The sequence below is a fragment of the Vulpes lagopus genome, chromosome 9 (assembly GCF_018345385.1).
Source record: "Vulpes lagopus strain Blue_001 chromosome 9, ASM1834538v1, whole genome shotgun sequence".
NCBI classification, from domain to species: domain Eukaryota; kingdom Metazoa; phylum Chordata; class Mammalia; order Carnivora; family Canidae; genus Vulpes; species Vulpes lagopus.
The window spans coordinates 62,607,428-62,628,264 of NC_054832.1; the positions used below are offsets into that span (position 1 = coordinate 62,607,428).

The following is a 20,837-nucleotide window of genomic DNA, read 5'->3' on the forward strand; positions in this document are numbered from 1 at the left end:
GGCGTGGGTTGGGTAAAACAGGTAAAGGGGAGGGAGAGATACAGGCTTCCAGTTATAAAATAACTAAGACATGGGGATGAACGGTACAGCATAGGGACTATGTGCTGTACAGTAACAGCTAGAAGGTACACTTGCGGTGAGCACAGCATAACATATGGAGAAACGAATGTAACATTGTCTATCAATCATACTCCAAAAAATTTCTTTAGACTTAAATATTTTTATATAGAAAAAAAAAGTAAAAAAGCAAGATGCTTTTCAGTCCACTTGTGGTACATGAACTTGCTAGATTGGACTTGAGACTCAAACTGACCTTGTTTATTGCCACATTCCTGGTGCTCACTTTCTAACCCTCATTAGACTTTGTCTCTCCTTTTATTCGCACCTCACCCTTCGGATTTGATTCTGCTTTTCTGGGTTTGATCTCCAGCATTCTCTACTAGAGCTCCAAGATATCTCAGCAAGAAAGACTGGTATGAAAAAGAAAAGAAAGAAAGAAAGAAAGAAAGAAAGAAAGAAAGAAAGAAAGAAAGAAAGAAAGACTGGTGTGGGGTTGAATCTTGAGGTAAATGCAAATAATTCCAATTGTTTTATTTTTTAAGATTTTATTTATTTATTCATAAGAGACACGGGGGCGGGGGGAGGGCAGAGACATAGGCAGGGGGAGAAGCAGGCTCCATGCAGGGAGCCCGACGTGGGACTTGATCCAGGGTCTCCAAGATCAGGCCCTGGGCCGAAGGTGGCGCCAAACCGCTGAGCCACCAGGCTGCCCAATTCCAATTGTTTTAAACCTCAGTAATGTATTGGACATTTATCTATTTGCAGTTTGAATAACTTGGGCACATATGATTATTACTGTATTTTGATACTCTGTGTCCAGAAAATCTTAAATGTAAAATATGTATTATGAATTGGAAGTACTATGATGTCATTTGGCTTATAAGAAATCACTTGGAATTTAATTAAATATTAATACATTGCTGTAAGCTAAATAAAGCATATAATTTTACATGTATAAAGAAATAAATAAAATTTATAATTTATTAACATATTACACATATAAATATGTATGCATAAAATATGTAATTATAAAAATAATGTAGACCGTGTAATAATTAATCTTTTTTTGTAATAATTAATCTAATAAATATTATATATTTCGAATTTCTTATAAATTCAAAGCGTAATCTTTCCTATTTTCATTGCTAATGTTCTTATTAGATAGGGCTATTTTTATAAATAAAAAAAGGAAAGGTTGCAACTGAAAATTAATAGAACTCAATTAATACAAAGAGTTACCATCTGTGGATGCTTGCAGTGTTGCTGGCATTTATTCCTTATAAGCACCACTGGGTGCTCCATATGCCTCCGTTTCTCAGGTGGGAGAGGTTAACAGTTAATTTTCCCAAGTTTAGGCGGATTAGTAAATAAAAGAACAGAGATTCAAATCTTCTAAATGCAAATCTCATGCTCTTATCCAATGCTGAATCTTGATTTGTTTGCATAATTATTTTTAAGGCCAAACTTGGAAAGATATTTTATAATAGCTAAGCTAGTCTCTTCGTTAAAGAGGTTAAATGATGATGGTGCTTTATTGGATTTAAATGACCTTTTTCTGTAGTATTAAACTGTTGTAAAGCTCCTGATATATTACTGTAGGATTTTTATTGGAAAAAGTATTTCACGATTACAGCTTCATGGAGCAAATAATTCTTGGATAAAACCAGACTTTAGAAAAGAATTGTCTCCAAAAAGCACATGAATCCTAGTGCATATAGTAGCTTTAGGGTCTGGAAAATACATGCCTGAGATCCCCAAAGACTTCAAAATAAAGAGTACTGTAGGAGGGAGTAGGAAAAGGAAATGTATTACATCAAGTTTTAAGTCAAGTATCAAATGGTTTGATTCAACTACATTTGAATTTGTATTGTCAAAATGCTAGTTCCAATGGACCTTAACACATCAACTTTGCTGAGAGTTGACAGAAATCAGAATTGATTTTTGTTAAGTTCCTAAGTTAACTGGCATTATAAAAACAGAAATTGAGTAATGCAGCAGAGGTAAACTGAGGTTAACACAAGAATATTCTGTGTTTGCTGAATTTTCCATTTGAGTTTTCATTCATACTATAAAAAAACCCTGGTAACTAAGGATGTGCAGTCTAGGAAGGAAACATTGGCAGTGTTTTCTTTTGTCAAATTACCTACATAGAGGAAATTTCTCTAATTACCAAAGTAGAGGAAATAGGCTTTAATTGCATCTGGAAGAATTAGGTTAAAATGATTAAGAATAAGGGGAAGGAAGTATATAAATTAAATGTAGGAAAAATTTCTGTAGGAGATAAAGCATGTGAGATATATATATATACACACACACACATATATACATACACACACATATATACATATATTTACATACATATATACACATATATACACACATTAGACTGGGAACATGGGTCAGGTTTTCTTTATGAGAAGTGATTTTTTTCTTGGTTTTTATATTGCAATGAATTTATAATTCTAATATATATATATACTATTTATATATATATAGTATATTTAATGCATTTACATGGAAATGTTTTAAAATGGGTGAGAATTTTGGCTACCAGGACTTTTTTGGATAAAATTGAAACTTTGGAAGGCAGATATCCATCCTATTTGGTGGTCGAGGACCTTCCTTGACCCAGATCCTCATTTTATTTCACTAAGATGTTCTAGCTTGATCTTGTGAAAGCCCATGTTAAAGGTGGTGAAGGGTGGGGGTGAAGAGACACCTGTCAGCTAATTTACAAGATGGAGGAGTACTGGGAAGTGGTGACTTCTCCTTTTAGTATTTTCCTTGGGCCTTTCCTCTTTCATCTTCCACTTAAAAAAAAGAGAGATATAAAGCTTTCTGCATACATTTATTCTTGCTTGAAAAAATAAGTTTCACACAGCTATAATATGAATTGAAATTAAAAGTTATGGACAGTCCCAGAAAAGGGAAAGTGAACTTGATTCTGATGTCAAGTATTGGAGTTTTATAATCATATTTTCCCTCCCACCAATCCTTTACTACTTAAAGTATTGGTGGAGTAATACTGAAACCTGTGTAGATGATCTTAAATGACTAAGTCAAAAAGAAAAGCTACTATGGAGAAAAGAATTATAAATTCATTGCATTATAAAATCCAAAAAAAAAAAAATCACTTCTCATGAAGAAAACCTGACCCATGTTCCCAGTCTGATGTGTGTATTATTAATATCAGATGCCATTGTCCTCTAGAGGGTAACATTAGGTTGCTATTTGCATCTTTATTATTTAGCTTTTATATAGCACATTCATCTTTTATTGGATTTCAAAAGTCCATTTTGATTTAGGTTTTTCCAGGTCCACCCCTCTTTTCTCTTCTTGGATTCAATTAGAATGTTTGTTCGGTTTGCTGTGTTCTGAAGGATTCCATGCTGACTGGGAACCCCATCCTAAGGATGCTTCAAGGAGACACGTCTTGGTGATCCTGCTGAGGTATATGTTGAAGACAATGTGCATGTGTCTTCATCCAATTCAGGGCATGGCTCAGATTTGCTGTTCACCCCCAGCCTCTTCGATGATTCTTTCTTTTTTATTTTTAAAAAAATATTTTATTTATTTATTTATTTATTTATTTATCTATCTATCTATCTATCTATCTATCTATCTATCTATTTGACAGAGAGCAAGGACAAGCAGGAGGAGGGGGAGAGGGAGAAGCAGACTCCCTGCTGAGCAAGGAGTCCCACGTAGGGCTTGATCCTAGGACTCTGGGATCATGATCTGAGCCGAAGGCAGACACTTAACCTACTGAGCCACACAGGCACCCCTCAGATTGCTCTTTAAAGCAGATAGGAGGACAGGCACAGATGTGTCTACCTCAGGCTTGACTTTCCAGAGGAGGGACGGACTTGCTCCTTTTTGGTAGGTTCCATAACCGGTCACTGACATCATATACTCTCTAACAAATCACTCAAATGGCTTCAGTTCTCGATGTGTTCACAGGCATGATTGGATTGTTTCATGCCGCTCTTATCCTGCCTCATCACACCCAGTCATGTAATCAAAAGGAGCTGCATTTGGAATTGTTTAAGGAATCCTTGCCAGAAATGACAGGGCTCTGATTCCTGCATGTATGGCTTTCCAGGGCTAGAGGAAGTCTTAGTGGCCTGTGTGAGCAATGAGCTGAAGGACAATTTAGCTTCTCTTTCCACACTCCGAGGCTCCCCTTTCATCACCCATCACTGATGGGTCGATTTGGCTTCTATTCTAGTTCCATGCTTAGTATGGAGACCAGACCTGAGTTCTAACTAGGATAAACCTGGGGACTCCAACTGATTCAGCTAATGCCAACCCTGACCGTGACTGGTAATCTTGAAATAAGACGCCACTGCTTTTTCCATAAACCTGTGGGGTTGTCATAGAAGAACCCTGAGTGAGATTATGGTGGCTGCGGCCCAGGCTATGCTACCTTTCTACCTAAGGCATAAAGCTGCTGATATTTTAAGTCAGGAAGTCAGCCACAGAGCAGAGATTGTTGTCTGGCTTCAGGCATAAATGAGAAGCTCCCGCCTGCATCAATAGGGAAACATCTCTTCATCAAGTCCTTTATCCCTGCCACTGTTTACCACTATCACAGATCTAAACCTTTCAGTCTTCTTCACAGTTCTAAATTCTCATCCTAGACCCTGGGTCCCCAAAACCATGTTTGTTCTTTTGACCCCTTGACCATGTCTTTCCATTGTGCCCACCTTTCACCCTCAAGCTAAACTCATCCCAAGATCTCAACATAAGTGTAGTCCAACTCATCTTCAATCCGGCTGCCACACCTTGCCTCTCCTCCCCTATGCATTGTCATCCTGGAGCAGGTGGCTGTGTTCCTCATGCTCTCCATGATCACTTCTAAACAGTTTCTTGTTCCTCTTCCCCAGGGCTTTTAGGTTGATCGCAGCTGTTATTAGGACTTACTTCCCTTTTGCTTCCAACTGGATAAAAATTACCCAAGTTCTTTGAAAATGTTGTCATTAAAGCTTAAAGTTTGACTCTACTCTTATTCCCATTATCATCCTGGATGACTTAAATATCCATGGGAGCATTCAATCAAAATCACGGTCTCACAGTTACCTGCTTTTTTCCCCATTTATGAGGGATTTGAACTAGAAGTATACATTTGTATTTAAAATTGAAGAGATGCCATGCTGTATCTGGTGTAGTATCTCCTAGTCCAGGGATGATAAATACACTTTTTTTGCATGATAATCTCAATTGCTCAGAGTGCCAGTGACTCATTTATATTGGCTCCTGGACACATGGCTCATAATCTGATAACAGGAGCTACACATCAAGGGGTAGGGAAGGCAGATACTTCGCAGCCTAGAACAGACATCCAAGTAGTACCTGGCTAACATCAATTCAACCTTTGGTTTCAGATTACACATGGCATCTTCAAAAACTGTCCCGCCCCAGACTGGATTGGATGTTCTTGTCAAATGTTCTCTTAACAAAGCTGCTAAATAGTCTCTCTTCCCCCCAAAGACTAGAAGTTTCCCTAAGGAAACCTACCTACCATACTCACTATTGTAGCTTAGGCTTAGGACAGTGTTTGGCGCATCGTAAGTCCTGAGTAAATACTTGCTGAATAGATAAACTGTATGGTCTCAATCTGTATGTTCGAACTTGTTCTCTACCTGCTCATCCCCGTTGTAGCCAAACTAGACTGCTTGCTATTCTTCTAAAGTCTCCACATTTCCCAACTTTCATTTCTGTAGACTTATTGTGGATTGGATGGCTCCCTTGGGAATGCGAACTCAAAGCATGATGAATTTCCATTATGTATCCTTCCTTGTCTATTCCCAAAGATATCTTCTCTAGAAGCATTTCTTCATTTTTCCTTCCCACTTGGGATTCCTGAACCTTGAACATTGCCTTTTATATAGTTTTAACTATATAGAAGCTACCTTAAATTTAATTTGAGCCAACTGTCTGATTCAACATTTGAGAAAACAGCGCCCTGAAGCGTGTAGGGTGCTCCCAGGGTGACTCTACTCCGGGGAGGATCTGGGCCTCAAATCAAGTCTCCTGTGTTCTTTCCCCTGGACGATGCCACCTTCCTAATGTCAGTGGCCAACTTGACCATTACCAGCGGAGAATCCTAACTCACCCAATGGATGTATGGATATACTAGTTAATACAAATGATCACAGTAGGGATAGTTAGAATTTTTAAAATGCTGCCAAACTTTCTATAAAGAATTACTTAGGCTTCCTCTCTCTCTGTTTTTTTTTCCTCTCTCTCTATATATACACACACATACATAAAAATATATACTTTTTTCTATAAATTAGGGTATTTGTGTATCAGAGATGTTTACAGCAAAATGCATCTGTATTAATGATTATACTATTTGTAGTTTTTTTAAAAGATTTTTAAAAAAGATTTTATTTATTTATTCACGAGAGTCACACAGAGACAGGCAGAAACATAGGCAGGAGAAGCAGGCTCCTAACGGGGAGCCTGATGTGGGACTCGATCCCAGGACCCAGGGATCATGACCTGAGCCAAAGCCAGAGGCTCAAACACTGAGGCACTCAGGTGCCCCAATGACTATACTACTTGACAAGCATTGCTCACTGTCATGCAACTTGGAAATATTCACCCTGATTCTAGATTTTTTTTTTTAAAAGTGCTTTAAAGCTAATTACATTATGGTGATATTCATCTCCGAAGAGAAGCTTTTTTCTCAACTAAACTACAGCTTTTATGGTGGAAGCATTTAACAAAGGTCAAGGAGGTGTCTCTGTAGCAGTGTATCTTTGCCATGACCCCCACAGTGCTTCCCTGGTCCCCATTACCACCTTGCTGCCTGCCCTATTTTTGGTTTAACTTGTTAACATGTCTTGGTGTTCATATGTCATTTTTAGCAAAGATTGATTCAGGGCCCCTTACGGAAGAGAACAGAATGACAATAGCCAGTGCATCATTGTTCTACTGGAGCCTTACGTTTTTATATTTTCTGAACATCTTAGCAGAAACCTGGTGTGCTTTTCCTTCTTAACTATATCTAGCAAAGTCATACTCATCTTTTAAGGCCCAGCTATGTTCATGACTGACTCAGAAGAATTCCTACTCCAATCAGTCAGCACGGATTGCTCCAGCTGCCACAGCCCGGGAGATGGATGGACCCTTGCATTAGGAACAGCATGAATAAGCATAAACATTTTGAGGTTGGTGAAATCCACTTTTCCTGCTACCTATTGTGCTGAAACTTAACTATGTGGAGAAAAAAGAAGAAATATTGCTAATGCTGTAAAACTGAATGGGCATGGTTGACAGTCTGGAAATTTCTGATAAACAGACAGCTAGAAACTAGCTGATAATAGAGGAAAGTTTAGACAAAGAAGACTTAACGTTTGGATTTCCTGAAAATACCCCTCACATGCAAATAAGTAAGGATTAACGTCACTCTTCCAGAAGTTGACAGAGAAATGAAATTATCATGGAAAGAGGGATAGGGGTGTATTAGAGCAAAGTAGCATATATTAAATGCTGCTCTGTGCCAGGAATAATAATAATAATAATAATAATAATAATAATAAATTAATATATTAATATAACAATTATTATTATTTTGGGAAGTCAAGAAGTATTTTAAGTATTTAAGTATTTTATGTTATTTTATTCCATTTATACAATCATACTGTGAAAGAGTGAAACTTGGCCAAAGTATCTGGTTAGCTGGTGGTACCGACTGCTGGCCAACAGTTCTCATCAAATGGGTTTATATATGTTTGTTCATTCCACAGTACCTGCACGAAGATGCAAAATAGACAATTTTCCTAAAGAACCAACAAATATGGGCAATATGGGAACTGTTGTGGTAACGTGCAAGGCTTTTCCTATGTGTCTGGCCCTGACAAATAGAACTGTGCCTTAGTCTTTTTAGGCTGCTTTAACAAAATGCCATAGAATGAGTGACTTAGAATCAGCAGAGATTTATTTCTCACAGTTCTCTAGGCAGAGATGTCCAAGGTCAAGGAGCCAATGGATTCAATGTCTGAATAAGGACCCACTTCCTGGTTCATAGAGGGCCATCTTCTTACTGTGTCCTCACGCAGCAGAAGGGGTGAAGGAGATTTCTGGGGTCTCTTTTAAGGGCACTAATCCCATGCATAAGGACTCCACCATTACTACCTAATCAACTCCCAAAGCCCCTACCTCCAAATACCATCGTACTGGGGATTAAGTTTTGACATAAGAATTTTGGAGAGACCCGTTCAGTCACACATCAAACTGCCATAACACCAGCCTGTCAGCTGGCCAGAGAAGAGAAAGTTGGGAGAATTTCACAAGTTGAAAATAAAAATAAAAATTGTAATGAGTTTTTGCTATTGATTTATAAACCTAACACTATTATTAAGCTCAAGTAAGCATTTTTTTAAATTAAAATTTAAATCCTAATAGTAAATATAAAGTTTGGGAGTTAAAAGCTAATACATGAAATACCAAGTAAGACTATGCACAAGATACACAACTTTATTTGGTGTGATTATAGCTCTGAAAGGCCTATAGTTTTTACATAAAATATTGGTTTAGGACAAGTGGGCACTGAGCAAATTTTATAAGTATAAGTCTTTAAGGGCCAGGCAGTGGGTTATTAATCACCTTCCAGCCTTGGGAAAAGATTTAATTTAAATTCATCCCAGTAAGCTTTTTCTCTGGGCTTTTCAAAGTCCCTAGAAAGAGAGAAAGAAAAGACTCTATCTTCCTTTGGCAGAGTGTTGATAAAGACTCAGAAATGAAACAGTTTTTATCATTTGGACAAGAAATGACTTTTTTGGGGGGTATGACCAATACCCACAGTACTTTCTTACTTGTTATGCATCTTTAGCGTTTTTAAATTCTCTACCATCTGGTTCGCTTTGCCCACTATACTGTGCAGCCAGCCCTTGCTGGCTCTCCATACCCCACCCCACCCAGCGGCATGAAGTGAAGATGTTGCCCGGTGCAGCCATGACCAGGGCCGAAGCCCATCTAGACACATATGCGGAGTCAGGGGATTGCAAGAACACCTGGTGCCCCAAGGTACGTCTTCAGTGTGTCTAAACTGGGTCCTGAATCTAGCAAGAGCATCAAACGCTAGCCCCCTCTCTTATCCCTTCTGGTTTGCTAAGTTTAGGATTGTATTCGTTTCCTGGGGCTGCTGTACAAATTGGTGGCTTAAAGCAACAGAAATTTATTCTCACAGATCTGGAGGACAGAAGTCTGAAATCAAGGCGTGGGCAGGGACGTGCTTCCTTCAAAGGCTCTGAGGGAGAGTCCTTCCTTGTCACTTCCAGCTTCTGATGGCCCGCAAGAGTTCCCTGGCTGAGGTGGCATGAACTGCAATGTCTGTCTTGTCTTCAGATGGCTTTCTTCCACGTCTCACCTATCCCTCTGGCTTTATCTTATAAGGACCTGTGCCATTGGACTAAGGGTTTTCCCACATAATTCAGGATGATCTCATCTTAAGATCCTTAACTTAATTACATCTTAAAAGATGCTTTTAACAAATAAGCTTTTGTATTGTGTTAAAGCAGCCTATATAGACTAAGACAGTTCTTAGTTACATTTACAGGTTCCAGAGGTTAGTACATGTACTATCTTTTGGGGGCCACTATTCAACCCACAATAAAGAACTATTTCAGTTACGATTGGATCTTATTTCTTCCACCTTCAGCATCTGGATTACACTTCTGGAACTTCTCACTGACAGCCACCACCCTCACCACAAGTGATCTTCCACTCAGAAACTTCATTCCCATGCCCCATCCCTCCAATCAGATCCTAAAGCACCCCGAGGTTGGGTGAGGCAGCAACCCTGCAAGAGCCTTGGAAACAGAAGGTCTGGATACAAATACAGATTCCACCATTTCCTTCCTTCCTTACATCATTCATTTATTCATTCATAAATATTTACACCTACTTATTGCCAAGTAGTATCCTAGGCAATGAAGATAGAGCATTACAGGAAAAGGAAAAGTCTGTCTTCTTGGAGGTAATATTGACAGATGGGGAAGAGAAGCCACAAACAAATATATTCAGTCCATAATATAATACCAAGTACTGACAAGTGCTCTGAAGAACACTCTAGCAAGACAAGGGCACAGAATGCTGTGGACTAGAAGGTAGATTTTAGATGGGGTTACCAGAGTAATATTAATTACATCTCCTGGGAGTAATATTTAAGCAGAGAGTAATATTTAAGCAGAGATTTGAGCAAAGTGTCACACAGAACTGGAGAATATCTGAGAAAAGGTTTTCCTTGTGGATAAAAGAACAATGAGGCCTGGGGCAAGAAGGGCCTTGATGAGTCTGGTGTATATGAAAAGAGGCAAGAGGACCAATTACTACACTGATGGTCATAGCAGTATATTCGTAATAGGCAATAGGTGGAATCATCCCAAGTGTCTGTGAACAGAGAAATGAATAAGTACAACGTGTCATATACATACAATGGAATATTATTCAGCCCTAAAAGGGAAGGAAATCCTGTCACATGCTACACCTTGAGGACATTGTGCTGGGTGAAATAAGCCAGGCACAAAAAGATGATACTATAAGATTGGACTTAGATGAGGTACCTGGAGTAGTCAAAGTCATAGCAGCAGAAGAACAAAGGTTGCCAGGGGCCAGGGAGGAGGGACGGGGAGTTAGGGTTTAAGAGGTACAAACTTTCAGAGATGCCTGGGTGGCTCAGCGGTTCCACCCAGGGTGTGATCCTAGAGTCTAGGGATCCAGTCCCACGTCAGGCTCTCTGCAAGGAGCCTGCTTCTCCTTCTGCCTATGTCTCTGCCTCTCTCTCTGTGTGTCTTTCATAAATAAATAAAATCTTAAAAAAAAAAAGAGGTACAGACTTTCAGCTTTTCAGATGTGCTGAGGATCGGTTGCAGAACAATGTGAATGTACTCAACGCTTTTGAACTGTACACTTAAAAATAAAAATGGTTAAGATGGTAAATTTTATGTGTATTTTTATTTTCTTTTGTTAAAATATTTTTAAAGATATATATATATATATTTGAGAGAAAGAGAGAGTGAGGGGTGGGGAGGGGCAGAGGGAGGGAGAGAATCCAAGTAGACTCTGCACAGAGCGCGGAGGCCAACTTGGGGCTCCATCTCATGACCCTGAGATCACGATCTGTGCCAAAACCAAAAGTTGGCCACTCAACTGACTGTACGACCTAGATGCCCTATATGTGTATTTTATTTTTTTATTTTTATTTTTTAGTTTTTTTTTTCCTATATGTGTATTTTAAAATACAATTTTGATAAAATTTTTGAAAGACCAGTTTTTAAACCTTTGTACGCCTCCGTTGCTTCACCTGTAAAATGAAGAGAATAGTAGATCTGTCATCAGTTGTGTGTGAGAAGGACACAGGGTTATCCAAGTAAAATACTTCAGCATTCCCGGACTTGTAAATTCTGTTCCTCACCCGCTAACTCCCCTTAGCATCACAGCTGCTCTGGCTCTTGTTATCCTGCCAGCAGCAATTCTCTGGGACGCTGTCTCCTTACCAGGCTTTATAGTGTTCAAAGCACTTACCACTCCTTGGGATTATTTTACCTGTTGAGGAGTTTACTTTTTCATTTGCCATCTCCCTCATGGGAACAAGAATCCCTCTTAATTTATCGCAGTAGCTCCAGGTCCTGGAACAATGCTGGTGCAGAGCAGGTGCTAATATGCATCACTTGAAATAAATAAATTCTGTTATCCTATTGCCACTCTTATGTGACACTCAGATATTTTTCCTTAGGCTGGTATATCCTGAATGATATAATAACCATATGATACAGTGATCTGAAGTGACTCCTAGGTCCAGTCCACCCTGCTGAATCAGAACCTCCAAGTAAATTCTCAAGAATCTGTATTTTAAAATAAGGTCCCTGGGGTGAATTGTGTGCTGGACTCTGCTACTCAAAATGTGATTATTGCTCCAAGGAGCTTGCTAGAAATGCAGTATCAGGCCCCACTCAGAACCACTGAATCAGAATCTGTGTTCAACAAGATTCCCAGGGGATTCATGCACACATCAAAGTTTAAGAAGTGCTGGTTTAAGCTATATCACTTCAGAGTTTCCAAACCTGGCAGGTCACCAGAATTACTTAGTAAAACTGGAGTGAGGCCTGGAAAAAGGTGCATTTATGTCTTCTGATTCTATCAGCGATTCTGCTGGTGAGCCAGATTTAGGAACCACCACTTGACACCTATTCTGCAGATACAGACAAACCTATCACATGATTTAAAGGGAGAATGTGTCCTTGTCCTCTTGGAAAAAAATACATCCAGTTCTATGCCCATAGCTGTGAGCATATTATCAACAAAATAATCAATCAACTAACTAAAAGTAACAACGGGGGCACCTGGGTGGCTCAGTCGGTTAAGGGTCGGTCTTCAGCTCAGGTCGTGATCCCAGGGTCCTGGGGTGGAGCCCCATGTCTGGCTCCCTGCTCAGCGGGGGATATGCTTCTCCCATTTCCTCTGCCTCTTCTCAGGCTTGTGCTTGTTCTCTTTCTCTCTCACTCTCGCTCTCTCGAATAAATAAATAAAATCTTAAAATAAATAAAATAAAATAAAATAAAATAAAATAAAAGTAACTACCTAACCAGTAGAGCCAATTCTGAAGCACAGTGGATGATGCTGGTGAGCTATGGTGGCCCCTAAGGAGGAACATTTCAGCAGCTGTGAATGAGTCTTTACCCAGGACCATCACAGAATGGTTTTCAGGGCAATATGACCACTCAATAGAACTTTACCTTTTCAGATACCCTAAAAAGAAATTTATTCCTGTCCCCTCTCATATTTCCATCCCTGTTTAAAAGCAGGTTTTAGTATTATTCAGGTATGGTGAGGCCAACAGATCTGGAGATGGTAACCACCAAAACGATACCCCGGCGGAAGGGAGAGGCAGGAGGCCTACCAGGCCACACAGGGCCATGTGGGGAAGTGCCAGGAAAGGTCAGGAGGCAGAGGAGAAGGAGGGCAAGTGGGAGCAGGAGACATTATTGTGATTTCTACAGGAAGAAACAGGTGAGAGAGGGTAAGCAGGTTAGGATTGGCTTAAATAATTTCAGGAGGCTCTGGGGTGGCATAAATCTGTCTAGTTGTCTGGTACCTGGCCCTGGAGTGATTAGGGCCAGGAGGTAATGACCCTGAGTATGAGAGCCTGATTTGAGGAGGTGGCTGGAGATCTGGAGATCTGGGCTCTCCACTGGCTTGTTTATATTTGAAAAGCACACCGGCTGCTGAGGGTTTACTACCTCAGGGAAATGGGTAACCCTGGGGAGGGCAGTTCCTCCAGAGTCGCTAAGGCCCCAGATGTCAAAACATCAGAATACAGAAAATAAAAGACAGGGTTACTACCACCTGCTGGGCCCCCCACACTCCGCCAGCCAGGATCAGCAACATTCCTTCCATCAGCCAGGTCACTATCGCCTTAGATGTAGAAAATCTCCTTATACATCTCCTTTCTGACATTTTCCATAGTCTCTACATTTAACATCATAATACTCAGGATTTTAGAAACAGAGGTGTGATTCAACTTTAGCATTTCGGGATCCCTGGGTGGCTCAGTGGTTTAGCGTCTGCCTTCAGCTCAAGGCGTGATCCTGGAGTCCTGGGATCGAGTCCTGCGTCGGGTTCCCTGCGAGGAGCCTGCTTCTGCCTCCTCTGTGTCTCTCATGAATAAATAAATAAAATCTTTAAACAAAACTTTAACATTTCAAATGGCGTTACTCCCTTGAGCATTGGCAGGAACTGCAATCAAGTTTGCACGTTTTCAGTTTTCTCAAACAACTGGCTTGTTCTGACCATTCCCTTAACCAATGTCCATTTAAATGCTAATATAAGATATTTCTGATAACTTTTCACTCTGCCTCTTCCCTACAGGTGAATTTGGCATCATTTGCTGTCTGTGGCCCTGGGCTCAGGCTGCTGCTAACTCTGTTCAGTGATCTCATAGACTTTGATGAAATGGTCCTGGGAAAAATGAAACTTAATAACAGTCTTTTCCCTTTTCTCCTTTGGTTGAAGAATAAAGTGACAGTGGGTTAAAGTCACTCCAAAAGATGCTTGAAATATATCCTGGAGGCTTGAGAAAAGCTGTGGGCAATGCCTCTTACATGTCTTTGTGATTTATAACGTCAAATGTGAAAACACTGTGTAATAGCTTTTCATCTTTTTTTACTTAGAGTGCACGAGATGCATTTCTTTCTGGATTTCAGACTTACAAAGTTAAAATTCAAAGTCACTGATACTTGTTATCTTTCGCAGTGATTACTACCCTGGTAATAATCATCTAGTACTTCTGCTTCTGATTTTTTATTCTATCCCAGAATCAATGGTCAAGGATAAGTTCAGAATTATACACTGTAGCTACTGTTTAGATCTGAATTCAAAATAGCGTGCCTCAGACTTTCTTTACCCTGTTTACTTTTTAAGAATACTTCCATTCTGTGGACAATAATGCATGTAATTTAAATATAAAAATCTGCATCGTTTAGCTAGCTATATTGGCATTTTCAACATTCAGAGGATTCTGATACAAGTATGGAGCTCGTGTTCAGACCATCAATCTGCCAAATATGTACTGGGACTCCCAAACCCATTTTCCCACAAAACATGGTCTCTACCAAGGTCTCACATCTGAAACTTACACTTGAGTAATGTGTCTCTAAGGGCCAAAGCCAAATAAAAGTCCAAGAGATGTGTATTTACATACCCTTATTGTGAAAAGCATTTTACCTAATAGCTACATAGGAAAAAAAAAAACTAAGCATTTTCATTCTTAACAGAGAAGTAATTCTCCGTTGATTCCTTGCCTATAAGCTAAAAAACAAACAAACACTCACTTTGCACAATCTCTCTCTTTTTAAAAAGATTTTATGTATTTATTTAGAGAGTATATGAGCATAAGCAGGGGGAGGAGCAGAGAGAGATAGACAAGCAGTCTCCATGCTGAGCCCTGAGCCGGACCTGGGGCTTCATCCTGCAACCCTGAGATCATGACCTGAGCCGAAATCAAGGGTGAGAGGCTCAGCTGACTGAGTCACCCATGTGTCCCTACACAGCCCCTTATTCAAACTGTAGCTCCAGCTCTCTCCTTTTCCTTTTCTACTAATTTATTTTTATTTTATTTTATTTTTTTAAAGATTTTATTTATTTATTCATGAGAGACACACACACACACACACACACACAGAGGGAGGGCATAGCAGAGACACAGGCAGAGGGAGAAGCAGGCTCCATGCAGGGAGCCCGATGTGGGACTCGATCCCAGGACCCCGGGGGGTCACGACCTGAGCTGAAGGCGGTGCTAAACAGCTGAGCCACCCAGCCTGCCCAATTTACTTTTATTTTTAAAAAATATTTTATTTATTTTGGAGGGAGCAAGAGAGAGAGAGATTCAAGCAGACTCCTGGTTCAGCACCAGGAATCGTCCCACCCTGAGATCATAATCTGAACCAAAATCAAGAATCCCATGCTCAACTGACTCTAACACCCAGGCACCCTCTTTTCTACCAATTTTACCAAAAAATAAAAAAATAAAAAAAATTATAGTTGCATTGTTCTCATCTGGTCTGTATATAACCTACTATAATTTGGCTTTAGACCAAGCATGTCTTTTAAAGATAACTACTACCAGTTTCCTGTTCTAGGTTTAGAATATCAGGAAATTCTCATAAATGGAAATACACTGATGAACATATCAGAGCAAGATAAAGCATGTAATTAAGATTGGCACATAAATACTCTAGTACTACTCCTGTGGCCATCTGTTGTTTATGTCTGACCAGGATCTATTCCTTTTTTTTTTTTTAAAGATTTTATTTATTTATTCATGAGAGATACACAGAGAGAGGCAGAGACATGGGCAGAGACATATGTAGAGGGAAAAGCAGGCTCCCTGTGGGTTGCCTGATGTGGGATCCTGGGATCACGACCTGAGCTGAAGGCAGATGCTCAACCACTGAGCCACGCAGGCATCCCTCCATTCCTGCTTCTGATAATATCACTCTGATTTTCTTTTGGGAATCCTCTGACAACTCCTACTCTTAATCAAGAGACAGACAATGCAATCCTTGCCAATGAGAGTACAGCATCTGTTTGGCTCTAGTGATTAGGTTAAAGGGAAGTCACATGACTGGTTAGACCGATCAGAAGCAAGCAGGAGTTTTGCTGCAACTTTTGGTAAGTTCCCTTTCATTGATATTGGTAAACTGTGAAATAAAAGCTTCGTGATGTTGGTGGCCAATCTGCTGTTATTACAGCAGAGTTGGTTGAGAAAGGGGCTAAATCAAAGTGAGATAATCAGAAATTTCTGATGACATTATTTGAACACTGGGGACTGACTGGTCTTGCCCCACAGATCTACCTACAGTATTTATCAACTTTGCTTCACCCTTTTTATGTTTTGTTTTGGTGTTAAAATTAGTCACACTTTGGTTTCTACTACTTATACCGAAGGAACTGGACTTATATAGGTGTATCATCCAGTGCTGGCACTAGGCACTCTTGGGATCATTGTTAATTGCTATATATATATATATATATATATATATATATATGCACTCTTTGATATTACAAACAAGTTTTTTTTTAAGATTTTATTTATTTATTCATGAGAGAGAGAGAGAGAGAGAGAGAGGCAGAGACACAGGCAGAGGGAGAAGCAGGCTCCGTGGGACTTGATCCCTGGTCCCCAGGATCACGTCATGGGCTGAAGTCGGTGCTAAACCGCTGAGCGCCCCCCCTCTCCCGTGCTGCCCCCAAGCAAGCTTTTAAGATGTTTGCAACCAAAGACAAAGAAAAGGCAAAAAAAAAAAAAAAAAAGTAACTCAAGGTCCAAATGCCCTTTTTGTTTCTCATCATACTTATGATCCTTGAATCATTTGACAATTCCCTCTTTGAACTCTATTTTCTTCACTTCCATGACCACCCATTTTCTTGAATCTCCTCACAACTACTTCAAATATTTCTTTCAGATTTAATTCACAGCATCTTTTCTTTTGCTTAAATTTTAGTGTTACAGGATTTTATCCTTAGCTCTCCATAGGTCAATTGTCCAAGCTAAAAACTTTGGCAACATCCTTCCTTCCTTCCTTTAATTTACTTCCCCACATCCTATGGATGAACAAATCTTGCTAATCCACTCCTTAAATATTTCTCAAAACTCCCCCTGTTCTCTATTATCGCTGATATGATTTTGTTTGAGAATTCCATCACTTGTCTTTAGATCAGGATTCTCAAACCCAAAAGTGCAAAAAGAATCATCTGTAAAGTTTATTAAAATCCCTGAACATAATCCTTCCAGAGACTCTAGAGAGTCTCAGAGCATGTGGCCTGAGAATCCCACTCTGAGAAACACTATTTTCATCATTAACAGCCTTCTAACTGCACTGCTGTATATGTTAACTCTTTTGATCATCTCATTTGTCTACCTGCTTGAAAACTCCAAAGGTTCATCACTGCCCATAAGATAAACTACAAACTCCTTAGCATGGCATACCATGCTTTCCAACTGCAGCTAAACCCTCCAGTCTCATCTCTTTCTTCCTCAAATAAGCCATGGGTCTGAAGAAAACAATTCTGCAGAGTCTTTCCTCCTACTTTTATTTTAGTTCAACCTCATAAAAACACTTAATAGTCTGTTATCTAGTGAACATTAGAGTGTTTCCAGGTGCCAAGCTCAGTGTTAAATTCTTAACCTCCACTATTTCATTTAATTCATGCTACTGCCCTTTGAAGTAAGTGGTATTGTTATTACAGTTTTACAGCTCTGGGAGTCTGAGGGTCAAAGAAGTAACTTGTCCATGGTTACAGAGCTATTAAGGGCTGGACTGAGCCTCTAAATCAGAGTAGTAGATTGTATATCTGGCCATGAGTTTGCCACACATATAAAATATGAGCTCCTCAAGGGCCCTTGAAGGGTGAACAGGGTATGCTCAATCCCAACACCATGCCTCCACAGAGTGGGTGCTCAATTTGAACAGTTGACTCTTTGAATGAATGAATGCTGGGAGGAAAGAATAATAAAGAAGAAAATCATGTTTATTAGCCTCTATCTCAGAATGTGATTTTATTTTCCTTACTAATAAAAATCTTTTTTTTTTTTTTTGAGAGAGAAAGCTCCAGCGGGGGTGGGGTGGGGAGCAGAGGAAGAGGGAAAAAGAGAATCTTAAGCAGGATCCAAGCTCAGCATGGAGCATAATGTGGGGCCTGATATCATGACCCTGATATCACGAACTAAGCTTAAATCAAGAGTCGGATGCTCAACCAAATGAGCCACCCAAATGCCCCAATAAAACTACCTTTAAGCTATCATTTGAAAGTCATCTAAAACTCATTCTATATTTATATTTTAAAAGATTTTATTTACTTAATCATGACGAACACAAAGACAGAGGCAGAGACATAGGCAGAAGGAGAAGCAGGCTCCTTCCATGAAGCCTGATGTGAGACTTGATGCCCAGACCCGGGATCATGCCCTGAGCTGCAGGTAGACGCTCAACCACTGAGCTACCCAGGTGTCCTCTTATTCTATATATATTTTTAAAGATTTTATTTATTTATTCATGAGAGACACACAGAGAGAGAGGCTGAGACACAGGCAGAAGGAGAAGCAGACTCCATGCAGGGAGCCTGACGTGGGATTCAATCCTGGGTCTCCAGGATCATGCCCTGGGCTGAAGGCCACACTAAACTGCTGAGCCATCCGGGCTGCCCTTTTTCTATATTTTTAATAGGAAATTTTGTTAAGATTATTGTAGATTCACATCAGTTCTGATAAATAATTCAGAGAAATTTAACATTTACTCTGTTTCCTTGAAAAGTAACATCTTAAAAAAAAAAAAAATAGACAGTTCTACCACCGGGAAATCAACATTAATACTGTCAAGTGGGAGAAGACTCCATCATCACAAAGATCACTCTTGTTGCCTATGAATAGACACACCCACTTCCTTCCTTCCTTCCTTCCCTCTAATCTGTTCTCCATTTCTATAATTATGCCATTTCAAGAATGCTATGTAAATGGAATCATACAGTAGGAAACCTTTTGCAACTGGCTATTTGCAGAGTTCTTTACATGCTTTAAGACACTAATTTGTCAGATATGTAGTTTGCAACTATTTTCTCCCAGTCTGTAACTTGTCTTATCACTGTCTTCACATAGTCCTTAAAATAGAAAAAAGTTTTAAATTTTGATAAGTTCTCATTTATCAACTTTTCCTTTTATGGATCATGCTTTTTGCGTCAAGACTAAGAACTCTATAGCTAGCTCCTGAAAGTTTTCTTTTATATTTTTTTCTAAAATCTTTATAACTTTCTATTTTACATTTGAGCCCAAGATCTATTTGGAGTTAATTTTTATATGAGGTGTAATGTTGGGTTCAAGAATCATATTTATGTCTATGATGTCCAACTGTCCTAGCACCACTGGTTGAAAAGCCTATCCTTCCTCCATTGAACCGGTTTTGCAACTTTGTCAAAAATGTGAATCTATGATTATCTTGAAATAAATCTTTAATAAAATAAAGAACTTGTCTGGAGGTAATGAAACTATTTTGGAACTGGGTAGAGGTGGCCACTACACAACATTGTGAATGTGCAAAATGCCACTCAATTGTGTCCAACCATCAATCAAATGGTTGATTTGATGTTATGTGAATTTCAATTTTAAAAAGTAGGGGAAAAAAAGCTTATCGTAGCTAACCTTCCAACTAATACTTTATACAATTCAAATAAGTTTTTCAAGGGGCATATACAAGCCTATTTTCATATCATCAACAGACCTATTTTCTCTATGTTTAGTTACAGTTTCCAGACCCCTCATTGCTAGAGTTAGGTAATGTCCTAACGTCTAGCTTCTCAGGTAAATATTTTCAACAGTCAACATGGGGGCACAGAGAGCAGCAGCAGTTTTTAATGGACCTAATATTCCTGGCAATCAATCTCTGCATGTCCTTACTTACACTTTGTCCATATTTTATGCCCTCAGTTGTCTTCATCCTTCTGAACTAACATGCCCTAAACAGAGCACTCTATTACATCATGGGGTGATCACTGCCTTTTTTCTCTGAGTGCACAGCCCTGGAATAATATATTTCATCACTCTTCTGGCAAGGAGTTCACAGGTCATTCCTAAATAAAAGCAACATAGTGAGTCAAGGGCAGAGAGTCTAAGAACTCTATGGCTTGCTAATTTCTAGAGTCTTATGCTGAAACTTCTTCCCATGCATCCTCTTTAATTAATAGTGAAGGAGCCCACACTTATATCTGAAGATTCCTGATCCCAAGGAATCTTAGAGATGACTTGGACATTCATGTTATCAAGACCTACCTTTCAACAATCAGTGAGATATTTTGTATTACTGCATTCCAGTCATGTTCAAATGTCCAATCAATGCCAGTCTGGGAAACCCTAAACTTAGCAAATTTTAAAATACGTTTTGTGAAGAGGAAATTCATCTTTTATTTTTAAGTCATCTAACTCAAGACACCCTGGACGTAGCCATTGGCAAATTACAAATTTAGTTCAGAAAACATGGCCGACTGGAGCCAAGGACTGACATCATAAAGTGTCCTCTCCTCCAGCATCTGATCACATTACAGGGCTAAAATGGTTAGAAAGGAGAGGAGACCATTGCATTTCTGAATGAAATAAGCTCTTCTTTGCCTCTTGATATCCTGAACATAGATGAATGGTGAGATAATAAAACATCACAGCCTGCTTTTAATCTTAATCCACTGTTACTGTTTATTTATGTCAATATTTGTCATTTTTTCCT

General features: G+C 39.4%; 1 long non-coding RNA gene across 1 annotated transcript; it reads left to right on the plus strand.

Moving 5' to 3' along the window:
- The first annotated feature begins 399 nt into the window (after positions 1-399).
- Positions 400-9,691, plus strand: LOC121498937. Its single transcript, XR_005989953.1, has 5 exons — positions 400-565; positions 3,366-3,510; positions 7,103-7,238; positions 8,954-9,096; positions 9,260-9,691. It is a non-coding gene; the product is annotated as an uncharacterized LOC121498937 (long non-coding RNA).
- Positions 9,692-20,837: the final 11,146 nt, after the last annotated feature.